Source organism: Grammomys surdaster, unplaced genomic scaffold, assembly GCF_004785775.1.
Source record: "Grammomys surdaster isolate TR1022 unplaced genomic scaffold, NIH_TR_1.0 126278, whole genome shotgun sequence".
NCBI lineage: Eukaryota > Metazoa > Chordata > Mammalia > Rodentia > Muridae > Grammomys > Grammomys surdaster.
In genome coordinates, this window is record NW_021621078.1 from 3,806,102 (window position 1) to 3,819,452 (window position 13,351).

The 13,351-nt window shown below is 49.3% G+C and overlaps 1 protein-coding gene across 4 annotated transcripts in view; it reads left to right on the forward strand.

Moving 5' to 3' along the window:
• The window catches only part of Ksr1 (kinase suppressor of ras 1), a 134,911-nt gene that overhangs the window by 25,474 nt on the left and 96,086 nt on the right, over positions 1 to 13,351 (forward strand). The window contains exon 1 of one of the 4 annotated variants that reach the window (XM_028759201.1): positions 9,528 to 9,585. The exons of the other annotated variants lie outside the window; for them this stretch is intronic. The gene's annotated coding sequence lies outside the window, so the exon portion shown is untranslated. Of the gene's footprint in view, positions 1 to 9,527; positions 9,586 to 13,351 lie in introns of those variants that run through there. 4 annotated transcript variants of the gene reach the window in all.

Here is a 13,351-nt window from a genome sequence, read left to right on the forward strand (position 1 = left end):
CCCCCCCCCCCCCCCCCCCCCCCCCCCCCGCCCCCCCCCCCCCCCATCCCCCTTCTGGGACTCAGGTGGATGAACTTCGGAGTCTGGAAGGGGTAAGTCACAGGCTCCACTGTGTTGCTTCAAACAGTGGGTTTAGAGGAAGTGCGATACTCTTCTGAGGGGGAACCTCCTTCAGGCAGAGTCGTAGCCTGTGAAAGCAGATAGAGGAGGCTTTGGAGCTAGACTGGCCTGTTTGCCTTAGTTCTGAAACTTGGGATGAGCTATTTCACCCCAGAGCCTTGGTAAAATGGGATCGTATAAGATGCTCTTCGTGGGCTCCTGGGAGGACTAAGGAGGTCCTGTGTAAGAGGCCCTTGGTGGTACATGCCTGGTGTAGATTAATCTCTGTGGTTTGTGTCTTCTAAATGGCAATCATTTTAATTATCCTTGGAACTCCTACTGTTCCTGGCTCTCAGTGGAATAGAGTTTGTTGAAAAGACTATTTGGACTTAGGCTTGGTAGCATTTACTAACTAGGAATTAAGTATTAAGATTTGGACTGAGGTTTTTTTCTGGCCTCCAATAAATGAAGAGGGTATGATAGATTTTTACTGCAGAGGAAAACCATCATGTTTTCTTAGTTCCCCCGGCCCTGGGTTTTACGGTCTGTCTGCACAGCTCTTCAAGGTTTTCTTCAATGTAAACATGCTGACTGGAGTGGTATTTATCAAGGGTGGTTTGGCTCTGAGTTGTCACCACAGGCTTGGGTCTGGCATCTCAGGCTGTTGAGTTGCCTGGTTGCTGGCATGAAGGCATCAGGCTTTTTTTTTTCCTTCCAAAATGTGGTTATGATTGCAGAGTGGTCAGTTCATGCACCCCATTCCCCACTGAGTTTGCTAGGCTGTAGTATAGTGGCAGGATCCCTGCTGAGGACTCAGGAATGGCCGTGCTGGCTGATGGTGCCCTGAGTCTACCCCACTGTCCATAAGTTTACTTCTAGAGGCAACAGCCCAGCTTCTCAGCTTGGTGCTCTAACCATGACTGTGTCCTGACTTCCCTCAGGGACTTGTGGGCCCCTTCCCTCCTCAGCCTGCCCAATGTGCATCTGCAGCCTGGGAAGGGATGTGGCTATGGAAGGGTTTGACTAGGTCATGTCAGTCAGGTATCAGTAGCTGAGTCTTTGGTGGAGAGAAGTAGAGAAGACAGACCTGCACACTGGAGATGTGGTCTCCCTTCCCGATCTGCTGTGTACACACTGCCTGGCCTTTGTGTTGTCTTTTGAGACAGCCTCACTATGTAGACCCAGGTAGCCCAGAACTCACAAACATCCCCCCTGCCTCTGATTCACAAGTGCTGGGATTAAATTAAAGGCATGTGCCATCACTCCCATCTCTCCACTGCCTCTCCTCATCTTCCTCAGCAGGCTCTCAGTATGTAGCCCTCGCTGGCATGAAGCTCACTCTGTAGACCAGGTTGGACTACATTCACTCTGTAGACCAGGCTGGACTTGCACTTGCAGCGATTGTTGTACCTCTCGAGATCAGGGGTCGTAGGCATGTGCTGCCACCTCCGGCACCATGGCGCTCAGTCCCTGGGCTTCGGCGTTAGCTGTAAATTGGGAAACTGATAGTCTGGTACTTTCCTGTTCTGTGATGGTGAAACACTCCTGGAAAATTGCCAGTTTCTGTGTTGTTTTGTGATATACATTTTGTTGTTGTTTTGTGATATATATATGTATTTTCACACACACACACATATATTTTAGCGAAGGCAATTTATGCATGTAGTACAAGATTCTGGGAAGTTGTAGAAGGCTGCAGAATAAAAGGAAACCTCCTTCACATATACACTGCAGTGCCGCCGCCGCACTCCTCCCCTTCCCCCCCCCACCTACTTTTCCCCTTTCAGAAGCATTCACACTTTAAACATTCTAAATTAATTTTATTACATTTATTTATTTATTATGTATGTTCACACATGCCATGACATGCGGGTGGAGTGGGGTGTTTGTGTGCATCTGAGTATTACTTAAGGGAATTGATTCTCTCCTTTTGCTGTGTGAGTCCTGGGGATTTGGTGGCGAGCACCTTTACCACCTTGGCCGATCTTACTGTCTCCAATCTTTTTTTTTTCTTTCTGAGACTAGGTCTCACTCTGTAGCCCAGCTAGCCTGGAGCTCCCTGTGTAGACCTGGCTGGCCTTGGACTTAAAAAGAGATCTGACTGTCTCTGCCTCCCAAGTGCTGGGATAAAGGGCGAGCATCACCAAGCCTGTCAGTTTGCTCTTTTTAAAACAGCTGGAGTCTCTTTCTTCTTCGTGCCTGTGACATTATTAGTATCGGAGATTTCATATATCGGGACAGAGTCTTGCCATATAGTCCTGGCTGGCCTGGTACTCACCGTGTTGGCATGGTCCCCTCCTACTTCAGTCTTCCCAGCACAGGGTCCAGAGGCACCACCCCATGGAGCCTTTTATTTTTAAAAGCCAGTCTCCTCCTGATGGATGTTTAGGGTGTTTCCAGTTTTGCTGTTGCCATCAATGCTGCAGTAACTTTCCTAGCTTTCGGGAACTGGCATTAATCAAAAGGCTTTATTGCATCAGTCTCTGATCTGTCAGGCAGCTCCACACGACTGTCAGTGTGTAGACACTCAAGGCAAGGGAGCCCTCGTGGCTCTGGTCTACATGTGATGTCCCCTGATATTCTCTGTCCTGTGTGTTGGTACTGCTCTATCCTGTCTGACAGCTTGTACCTTCCCCAAGGCCTGAGGAACCAGGGAGTACCGTGGGACCCCCCAAGCCAGACCACGCTCACTTGAAGGCAGGGTGCGTCGAAGCACACACACAAGCTCAGCTGCATGCTTCACTCTAAGAAGAAAGTTCCTGTTCTTGTGTTGTGCAACATTCCTGGGGTCTGGGCCAGCTCTTCTGCTTTTCTTTGCCTTTCTTCAGAGGGATGTGAGTTGGGAGGGTGGTTGAAGGGTGCTCGCCAGGCAGCTGTGTTTCTGAGGTGAGCATCACCTCACATACCTTCTCTCTGTGCTCTCTCATTTGTCCTCCTTTTGTTCTTGTTGTTGGCTCTGTAGAGGAACATCCCTGGAAGCCCGGCTACTCTTGCTACCCCACCCCCAACCCCCATCCCCCAACCCCCATCCCCCATCCCTTCCTCTCTGTTCTGTGTGTGGACAATGCCCATTTTGAAACTACAGCTGCCGAGCTCAGGTGAGGGGCCAGCGAGTCTGCATGACAACAGGAACCACTCTTTCTTCCTCTGTAAGAGGGCTGGTTATTCATGTGACACACTGGGCACACAGTAATACGGCCTACATGTGAGCAATTATTAATGTCTTTAAGTGACCTGGATGATAGTCTGTGTGATAGACTGTAACAGACTAGCTCATATATGATGGAAAACAAAGTTTGTTTGTGAAATGAAATAAGAATGTTTTGCCCTTATTAAAACATGGGTGAGGGCTGTTGAGATGGCTCATCCGGTTAAGGCACCAGCCACCATGCCTGCCAACCCAACTTCAGTCCTTGGGACTTACATGGTGGAAGAAGAGAATTGACTCCTATAAGTTGTCCTCTAGGATCTCTATATACACTGTGACACACACACACACACACACACACACACACACACACACACACACAGACACAGGTTCTACAAAACACAGGTAAAATGACCAAACTCAAAAACTAAAACCACAGGTGACAATAGCCAGAGTTCATTCCCAAAGCCCTGTCATTCCTAAGTGAGTGCTGATCTCAGGTAGCTCAGGCTGGCCTCCAACTCACTGTGTAGTTGAGGATAGCCTTGAACTTCCAACCTTTGTGCCTTCACCTCCCGAGTGCTAGAATTAGAGCTATACATCACTATGACTGGGTTTTGCAGTGCTTGGGATCAAACTCAGGACTTTGTGCCTGCTAAACAAGCATTCTACCAACTGAGCTTTGTCCCCAGCCTTTTATTTGTTTATTTCTGAAACAAGTTCTCTCCATGTAGCCCCGGCTGTCTGGAATGCTCCATGTAGAATAGCCTGGCCTTAAACTCAGAGATTTTTCTGCCTCAGCTACCCAACTGCTGGCATTATGGTATATACACCCGAGTACCCACAAGCCCTGGCTCAGATTTTCAGTGTAACAGAGGATGTTCTTGAATTTTTTATCTTCTTGTGTCTGTCTCCAAATATGAGGATTAGAAGCGTGATCCACCATGCCTGGTCGCAGCTGTTTTTAACTCTTTTGGATTTTAGAGGTTCTGGGATTGAACCTAGAGCCTCGTAAACCCTAAACAAGCATATTGCTGTTGATATGGGACCTGTCGAGTTGTTCATACTTCCCAAGCATCCGTAACCCTCCTGCTACCAGCTCCCCAGCACGGGATGGCGGGTCTTTGCCACCAGCCTGGTTTCTGTATCTTTATTGTCTTTTTAGATGTCTGAGACAGGCTCCGTTTAGCTGGAAATATAGTCACGTGCCGCTTGCCTGGCCCAGTCCTGTCTCACAGAGAATCTGTGTTTGTTGCTCCTCTGTGGGCCTGCATAGACACTGCACACAGATCGCTGTCATGTGCCACACTTTGGTGGGAAGATGAAATGGAAGTTGACTTTTTCCTTTTCTCTCTCGCTTGGCCCATAAAAGGCTGGCACTTTGGGAAATCTTACTTTCTGGTTGGTGTTTTTCTCCCACTAAAAAGAGAAAGAGAAATAAAAGGTCGTGTGTCATTTTAGCCTTGAGAGGGTGGTGGGTTTGCCAGGGTGGTACGAATCTTTGCTGAAGAGCCATCGAGGAACGTGTTTGGGGAGAGTCTCTCTCGTTTTGCCTGCTGAGCCGAGGTGCCTTGCCCCTGTCCTGCCCTGCCTTGCCCCTGGCAGGCTGCTCTGTGGGCTGCACTCTGCTTACCATCTGTTAAGGAAGCAGTTGTTAAGCTGTTAGCGTGCCTCCCCGCCATGTCTAATTTAGCAGGGCTCCCTCCTCTCAATAGGCCTCCCTCCGCTGGGGTTGTGGGATTACCCTTTAATTATTTACTGGGGTCAGCCACCTGATGGGACTCCTTGCCCACAGACAGACGGTGCTGACAAGCAGTTAAGTTGCACGTGGGGAGGAGGGAAACGCCTGGGAGGGTTCGAGCATCAGCTAGGAGTGGGTGGCTTCAAAATAGAAATGCATGAAGCGTCTAAGAAGGTAATTTTACACTCGGATCTGCTAGAGGCTGTGGCTCCTGGTGAGCCTCGCTGCAGGTAGCAGCCAGCACAGGCCAGGTCCTGGTTCTCCTGGGATTCCTGTTCAGCTCATCCTCGCCTTGCTCTGCAGCTGGTGTCTGCCCACTGTACCCAGCACCTATTCCTCTAGGGAAGACTAGGTTTTTCTCCAGAGTCGCAGGCCTGAGACCATCTTTGCCTATGACCTGCTATGTCATCCAGGACAAGTCACTTTCCTTTCTCTGGGCTCAGTTCTTGACACTTCTGAATCAGGGGATTTTGGGGGTTCTTCACAGTTTTAGAAAATTTGAATGATGGACATGTTTACTGTTGCAGCAAGAGAGCCCTGAGACAGATAAAGTTCAGAATCCAAGAGCAGTAGGCAGACCTGGCTGTGCAGTTTCGGCTTGGTATGATCCGTAGGGGGTGGGACAGATTTCAGGCCATGGTTCCTCATCTACAAGGAAGGGCTAAGGACTTCGGAAATATGTTTAAGTTTCTGACAGGTGCTCATTAAGTGGTATTGGCCAAAGGGCTTGGCTTTTGAAACTGCTTTTTGTCTTTGCTGGATAGTGTATTTCGTGTAGGGAGAGAAATGGGAGTTGACCACTCAGTTGAAAGCCTCGGTGTAGAATTTGCCAACCTTGCCTAACCCCGTCATCATTTCAGTTCCAATCAGCACTCTGCACAGTCGACCGTGTGTGGCGTACCCTGATCTGTGAGCCTCAGGACACACTATGAACAAATAGGGACCATTGTCTGTTGCCCTTTAAAAATGACAAAGTTGAGTCTTTGTGAACCGCCCAGTTGTGTCTAAGGCCACCAGGTCACAGTCAGTGGTCAAGCTAGGACTGGAGCCTCAGTTGCCAACGCCTACTTTCTACTTCTTTCATCCTTTTAAAGACAGGTTTTGAGATGGGGGCGGGGACCCAGGTCTGTGGCTATGGCTGGGAATATTTGATCCCCACAGGAAATCATGCTCTGGAACTATCTAGTCCAGTAGATTTCCTCAGCTACCCTGACAGTCAGTTCCACACGGTGCCTTCTTGCCTGCCCTGCCAGGCATGAATACCTGTGTACCATATAATTCAGCCCTCCTTCCTCCCTCCTTCCCTCCCTCTCTCCCTCCTTCCTTCTCTCTCTCCTTCTCTCCTTCCCTCCTTCTCTCCCTCCCTCCTTCCCTCCTTTCTTCCCCCCTCCTTTTCTCTCTTCCTCCCTCCTTCCCTCCTTCTCTCCCTTCTTCCTTCCTTCCCTCCTTCTCTCCCTCCTTCCTTCCTTCCCTCCTTCTCTCTCTCCCTCCTTCCCTCCCTCCCTCCCTCCTTCCCTCCTCCTTCCTTCCTTCTCTCTCTTTCTTTCTAAAAACAAAAATCAAACTAAAAGAGCTGACTTTATTTATATGTTTATAGTTCATAATGCAAATGAAATTGTATTTGGTTTGCTTATTTGAGCCAAGGTCTCACTATGTAGCCCTGGCTATCCTGGGATTCACTATTTAGACAAGGCTGGCCTCCAGCTCAAAGAGTTTGGGAATTAAAGGCAAAGGGTACCACACCTGGACAAAACTGCACTTAACATTTTGAAAACTTAATTATTTTATGTGTATGAGTGTTTTCTTTTTCTGCATGTATATATGTACATGCCAGGTGCCGGTGGGGGTCAGAAGAGGGCCCTGGATCCGCTGGAACTGGAATTTCAGATGGTTGCGTACCACCATGTGGGTGTTGAAACACTCGAACTCCAAGAACAGTCAGTGCTTTTAACTGCTAAGCTATCTCTCCAGCCTGCCAAACTGTACTTTTAATTTCAATTTCTCCCCATGAAGCTATTCTCTTTGCCAGGAAGCAAGGGCGTGGGAAGGGCTTCTTCCCTTGTGACACCTGCAAACATTCAGGTGTAGGACCTTAATCTAGTGAAGTAGGACACACGATACAACACTGATATAGAGCCCCCATGTGGCTTATCTGTCTGGCCAAGTCATGCCAGGCTGGGTGGGCACCATCCTAGGACAAGTGGGAGATGCCATCACTGGAGGCCTGGCTTTCATGGGCATGTGGTCTCCCATGGGTGACCTCATTTCAGGAGCAGTTCCCAAGGCATGATCCCAGGAGGAGGAGAGCCCATCATTGGCATCATGGGAATGCCTCCCATGTGGGGGACAGGCTTATCCCAGGGTTAGGAGGACTAGAGAGACTGGGAGGAAGTGGGACTGGGGTCCCTGCAGGAGGAGGAGCAAGGACAGGCTGAGGTTGTCTTGTCTGCTGTGGACCTGCTCTTCATTCATGCCCTTCACATTGCCTTTTGTCTTTCCCACCATCAGACAGAGTGTCTCCATCACCAACGGAGCACCATGGGTAAGTTAGGTATGGAAGGAGTCACAGTAAAACCCAGCGTGTTGCTCTGCAGGCCGTTGCTCCTTGTTTCCAGGATCCCATTTTTTTCTGTCTTGTTCCTCAGACGTGACCTTGAATTACCTGAAACCCAGAGAAATGTGCTCTTGCTTTGCCCTTTTAACGATGCCGGTTTCCCTTGGAAGTTGGATTTAAATAACTCTTCCTTCTGTGTTGTCATGTACTTAAAGAGCAGCATCATAAAAAAAAACCCAACCCTAAACTTTAATTATGGGGTATGTCATGGAGGGAGGGGAGCTTGGGGAGGAAATAATGGGCCCCGCATGAGTGGAGTCGCACTGGTGATGCTTGCTGCTGGGAAGTTAAAAAGCAAGACAGACCCAAGCTCTGCTCGGCGCACTCCTGCCGCCCAGCCTATTCCCTTTAACTTAAGAGACCCATGGCTGCCGGGTGGTGGTGGCACAGGCCTTTAATCCCAGCACTTGGGAGGCAGAGGCAGGCGGATTTCTGAGTTCGAGGCCAGCCTGGTCTACAGAGTGAGTTCCAGAACAGCCGGGGCTATAAAGAAAAACCCTGTCTCGAAAAACCAAAAAAAAAAAAAAAAAAAAAAAAAAGACCCATGGCTGTGTGGCTGGCAGACCAGTCACTCTGTCTTCCTGTGTGTCTGGAGGGGACCTTAGAGGTCCTGAGGCCCTTTGGTTGTGTCCCTTCTTCCTGGAACAGTTGTCATCATATGGACTTTGTGCTGTTTTCATCTCTCTCTCTCTCTCTCTCTCTCTCTCTCTCTCTCTCTCTCTCTCTCTCTGTGTGTGTGTGTGCGTGTGTGTGTGTGTGGGGGGGTGGACCTGCATGCCACAGAGTAGGTATAGAGGTCAGAGGGTAACTTGTGAGAGTAGGCTTTCTCCTCTCACTGTGTGGCTTCCCAGGATCAAATTCAGGTTTCAGTCTTGGCAGCAAGTACCTTTCCCCACTGAGCCATTTTGCCAGCCCTGACATGGACTTGGATGGCTGCTGTGGTAGACGCAGAGGCCCTGGACACGCCAGGGGTCTAGGACCCTTGTCCCCCTCTGTCTGACAGGGAGGGGAAAAGTACAGAGGGATATGGGGGAGATAGCTCAATTAATAAGCTGCTTGGTGTGTGAGCATAAAGACCCAAGCTCCATCCCCAGTGCCCACATAAGAAACTGAGTGTGGTAGATCGCTGTTACCATCCCAGTATTGGAGAGGCAGAGACAGGAGGATCCCTCCCACTCACAGGCCAGCAAACTTAGCTTACTTGACAAGCTCCAGACCAGTGAGAAACTTGTCTCAAAGACACGGTGGATGGTCCACCCCCGAGCAAGGACACCTAAGGTTGACCATCTGGCCCCTACATGTACCCACATGAACGCACACTCAGAGGCAAACATAAATTCAGAGAGCTTGAGGAACTGTGAGGGAGGGCCATCTGAGAGCTTAAACAAAGACTTGAACTTTAGGGCAAAGCTGCCGCCCAGATTTTGTGCAATGACTGTGTAGTAGTTCCTGCATTGGGGGTGTGGCCACATGCACTGGGGTCCCAGAGGTGTGCAGAGCCTGGTAGTTGAAGCCAGTGGCTCTCTGGGCATGAGAAGGAACAGCAGGTGGCAGTAACTGGAAAGCTTGAAGTCTGTCCTAGTCATAAAAAGCGAAAGGGACAACTTACCCGCAGTCACATGCCTGGCCGATGTCCTTAAATGGGCGAAGGGGCTGAGCCCTGCTGTTTCTGACTCCAGCAGAGCCAGTGTTTCCTGGAGACAGCTGAGGAACTGATATCGGCATTCCAGAGACATGAACAAACAGGTCTTTTAATTTACATTCAAAAGTAATAACAAGAGGAAGAGGTTTCTGGCACTTGTGCAGCTTAAAAAAAAAAGCAACAACCTTGATGGAGCCGTTTTCTGAGTCGGCTTGACAGCCCCGTCTGAGCCCTGATAGCCATGTCTGAACCATTGGGTGGTGTCACAGGCCCTCCAGGAAACTGATTTTGGACCCTGGCCTCTGACTCAGTGTGGTCTGCTGGGTGACTCCCTGTACCCGGTAGGTGGCTGTGTCCCTGCCCAGTCCATAAGCAGGTGCCCCAGGTGATCCCATTCCCACTCAGCAGCCCAAGAGAGAGGCTGCTAAGGTGCCTTGGTGGGCACGGCTTGGTAAGTGGAGCAGCCGGGGTGGGGGCGGAGGTGGGGCAGAGGGGCAGACATTGGGCGGAGGCCCAGGTGTTCAGAGTGGGTGTGATTTGTGCACAAAGCTGAAGCTTTTACCTGTGGAGCCGGGGAAAGGCATTTGAGAAGTTGGGCTGACTCTTCAAAACTGTGTCTGCCAGAAGCATGTGTTTCAGTCACAGAGGGGACATGGCGGGGCAAGGAGTGCTATGTGCAGTAGCTGTATCACTTCCTTGTCCCCTGCCCACTCCATGTCCTTTTTGCCAGGATGTGTGTCTTTGTGGGAGACTCTGCCTGTGTCTGTGGATTTCTGTAACTTGAGAATACTGCAGGAATAAGGGTTGTGGGTAGCCTGTCCCAGGAGTCCAGGGTTATCAGGGTACCTGCTCCCATGATGCCTTAGGCCTAGTTCCTGGTCTCCATATGACAGTCTTCTCATAAACCTTCATAGGTACATATGGGCCACCACAGGGAGACTTGGTGATCTTTTCCAGTGTTCCTTCTAGCTTCAAAATCCTGAGAACAGTGTCATCTGCTGAGCTGTCCCTACTCAGTAACACATGACTGCCAATTGGGTATTTTAGTCACTGAGTCCGAGGCACAGGATGAAGCCTCAGTGTCAGTCCACAGTTGTGTAGCACTAACCAGGCACAGATATTTCCTTCAAAGCTGGGGGCTAAGGGGGAGTTGCTTGTCAGGGTTGTGTGAATGCAGAGAATCTGGATGCACGCGTGCGTGTGAGTGTTGGAAGTCAACCACAGATATTGCTCAGGAACCAGCCATTTTTTCTGTTGACGTAGGTCTCTCACTGGGATTCTCCTGTCTACCTTTTTAGAGCTGGGGTTACAAGCGTTCGCCACCAGTGCTCCTGGCTTTTCACCTGGCTGCTACAGATTGGACTTGGGTCCAAATGCTCAAAAGTGGGCACTTTACAGACTGAGCTATCCCTCCGGCCTCTGGAATTTTATTTATTTATTTTTCTTTGAGGCAGAGTTTCTCTGTGTAGCCTCGATTGTCCTGGAACTCACTCTGTAGACCAGGCTGGCCTTGAACTTTTTATTCTTCTTCCTCTTCCTTCTCCTCTTTTCTTTTTCTTCATCTCTCTCTTTCCTCCCCCCCCCCCACCTTTTTTCTGTAGTGCTAGAGTTCAAATCTAGGGCCTTGAGCATGCTAGGAAAGTGTTCTAAAATTGTGAAACACCTCTAGCCCTTGGATTCTTGAAACAAGGTCTCTCTGTAGCTCAGGCTGGTCTGGAACTCATGACCTTCCTTTATCAGGCTCCCAAGTAACAGGCTATAGGTGTATGACCACACCCAGTCAGTTATTCTTGATTTTATGGAAATCTCTGTGTGGCATGAGTATTTATGTCCCTTTTATGGTAAAGATGTAAAGTGTATTTAAAAAGTGAGTAAATCTGGGCCAGGATGATGGCTCAGTGTGGTCAAGGCACTTGCCTCCAGTCCCAATGACCTGGATTCCCCAGGGAGAAGGAGAGAACCAACTTCACAAAGCTGTCCTCTGGCCCCTCCCCTCAGTAATTTTAAAAATGAGTAAATTTCAGGGAAGAAGAGAAGATATATAAATATTAATACTGATGATCTGTGCCCAAAGTGACGAGCCACCAGTGTTGGGGAAGCCTGCTTGGAAATGACAGGCTTGCTTGCAGTGAGGAGACCAGGAGGGTCGTCAGGAAGAGGAGTTCCAGTGCTTGCCTGAGGGTTTTCCTTTCTGGAAAGCTGAGCACTCAGGGCACGTACACGCAAGACTGTCAGGTGATAGCCTGCTTGGTAGCCTGCTTCTGGGTTGCATGGACAGGCTTGTGCAAGTTTTACTATGAGGATGGGGCCTGGGAGAGGGGCTTGTGCATGTGTGTGTGTGTATGTGTGTGTGTGTGTGTGTGTGTGTACACATGCTCATGTGTGTTTCTTTCCGTTATTGTCACGCTTGGACCTCTTCACCCGCTGTCTTTACCCATGGCTTGCTTAATGATTCTATTTCGGGAAACAACTGGATGTTCCCAAAGAGAAAGTCGCAGTGGATCTTTTTCAGACTGACTGATTCTCCAGATATTCCAATGGTTCTCCATCCTTGGTCAATATCAAGGTCACAAGGCGGATCTAGTGCATAGCAAGAGCCAGGCCTGCCCCATTGTGGCCTCCTAGCCCCCTGTGTGCTTGCTTTCTGAGTGACTCCTACTGCATGCTAGCTCTGTCACTAAGGTACATAGCCCAAGATTGTCTCTAGTATCAGTGTGAGGAGTGGCCTGGTAAGCTTAGACCCGATGGGAGTGATGTCCCAAGTTCTAAGCAGCTTTTACGTCCCAGGTGACCGTGTGCTGCTGTGTCTGGCACATCAAGGACATCGTGAGCTATACTAGCACACGGCTGCTGTTCACAGTTGACAGAGGCAGGAAGGGTTCTGCCACACCAGCCCATTCTTTATTTTGAACTTAATGTGGTCACATTAAAATCTGTGGTTTGGGAAGAATATCTTATGGTTCTAAATGTAGCATTCTAACAGCTAGCAATCTAGGGAAAGCTTGTGGGGGGAAGGGCTATGCTTTGAGAGCTATGGGTGAATGGGGGTGCAGCATAGGAAGTGTGAGCATAGGAAGAACCGAACCACCACTTCCAGGAGTCAGGAAGCCATCTAGGAAGGAGAACAGAGGGGATTGTGGGTCCTGGCTCTGGCCACTAGGCCTGGCCCTCATGATTACACATATAGACCCCAAATTCTCTATAGACACAAAATCACCAGGAACAGGTCAGACATCGGTGGTATCCAGGATGTGGGATTCCCACCAGAGGGCTTGCAAGTTACGTGTGAATAATAACAGCTGACGTTTCTCAAGCCCTTCCTTGGTGCCCAACGTTGTACTAAGATTCTACTGCAAGCTTCAGAATGGATTCAGGCTGAGCCCTGTTAAGTCTGTAGGAATAATCAGTGATGTTTGTCGGACCCTTCCCACTGTGCCCATCTCCCTTTGTACCTGTTCATTTAATCCTTGCTGAGTTCCGTGAGGTGGGTTTAAGGCTTCTTTTGGCTGCTTTGGAGGCGGGGCAAGGCTGTAAATTAAGTCATTGTCACTATAGGGAGCCAGTCTCAGCCAGTGATTGCTATGGGAGGCAGTGATGAACACTTTGTATACATGGTCATTGTCATATGACAGACACTGTGACAAAAACCAGCTTGGGGAGGAAAGAGTTCATTTCAGCTTACAAACTAGAGGCCATCCTTCAGGGAAGCCAGGGTAGGAGCTCAAGCAGGAACCTGGAGGCAGGAACTGATGCAGAGGCCATGGAGGAACACTGCTTACGTATTAGCTTGCTTCCCCTGACTTGCTGAGCCTGCCATCCTGCCCAGGGATGGTACCATTCATAGTAGACTGGGTCCTCCCATATCAATCAGCAATGGAGAAAATACCTCACAGATGTGTCCATAGGTTCGTCTGACAGAATTCCTCAATTGAGATTTTCTCTTCCTCGACATGTCTGTGGTTTATAAGTCAATGAAAACTATGACTTTCATAATTCCTTTGACTAGATACAGGGATTGAGGATCAGGTGGGCCAGCATTATGCCAGCAACTAAAAAATGTCTCTAAGTGTGGGCCATGTGGGATGCCAATTTGATAAAATGTGTGAA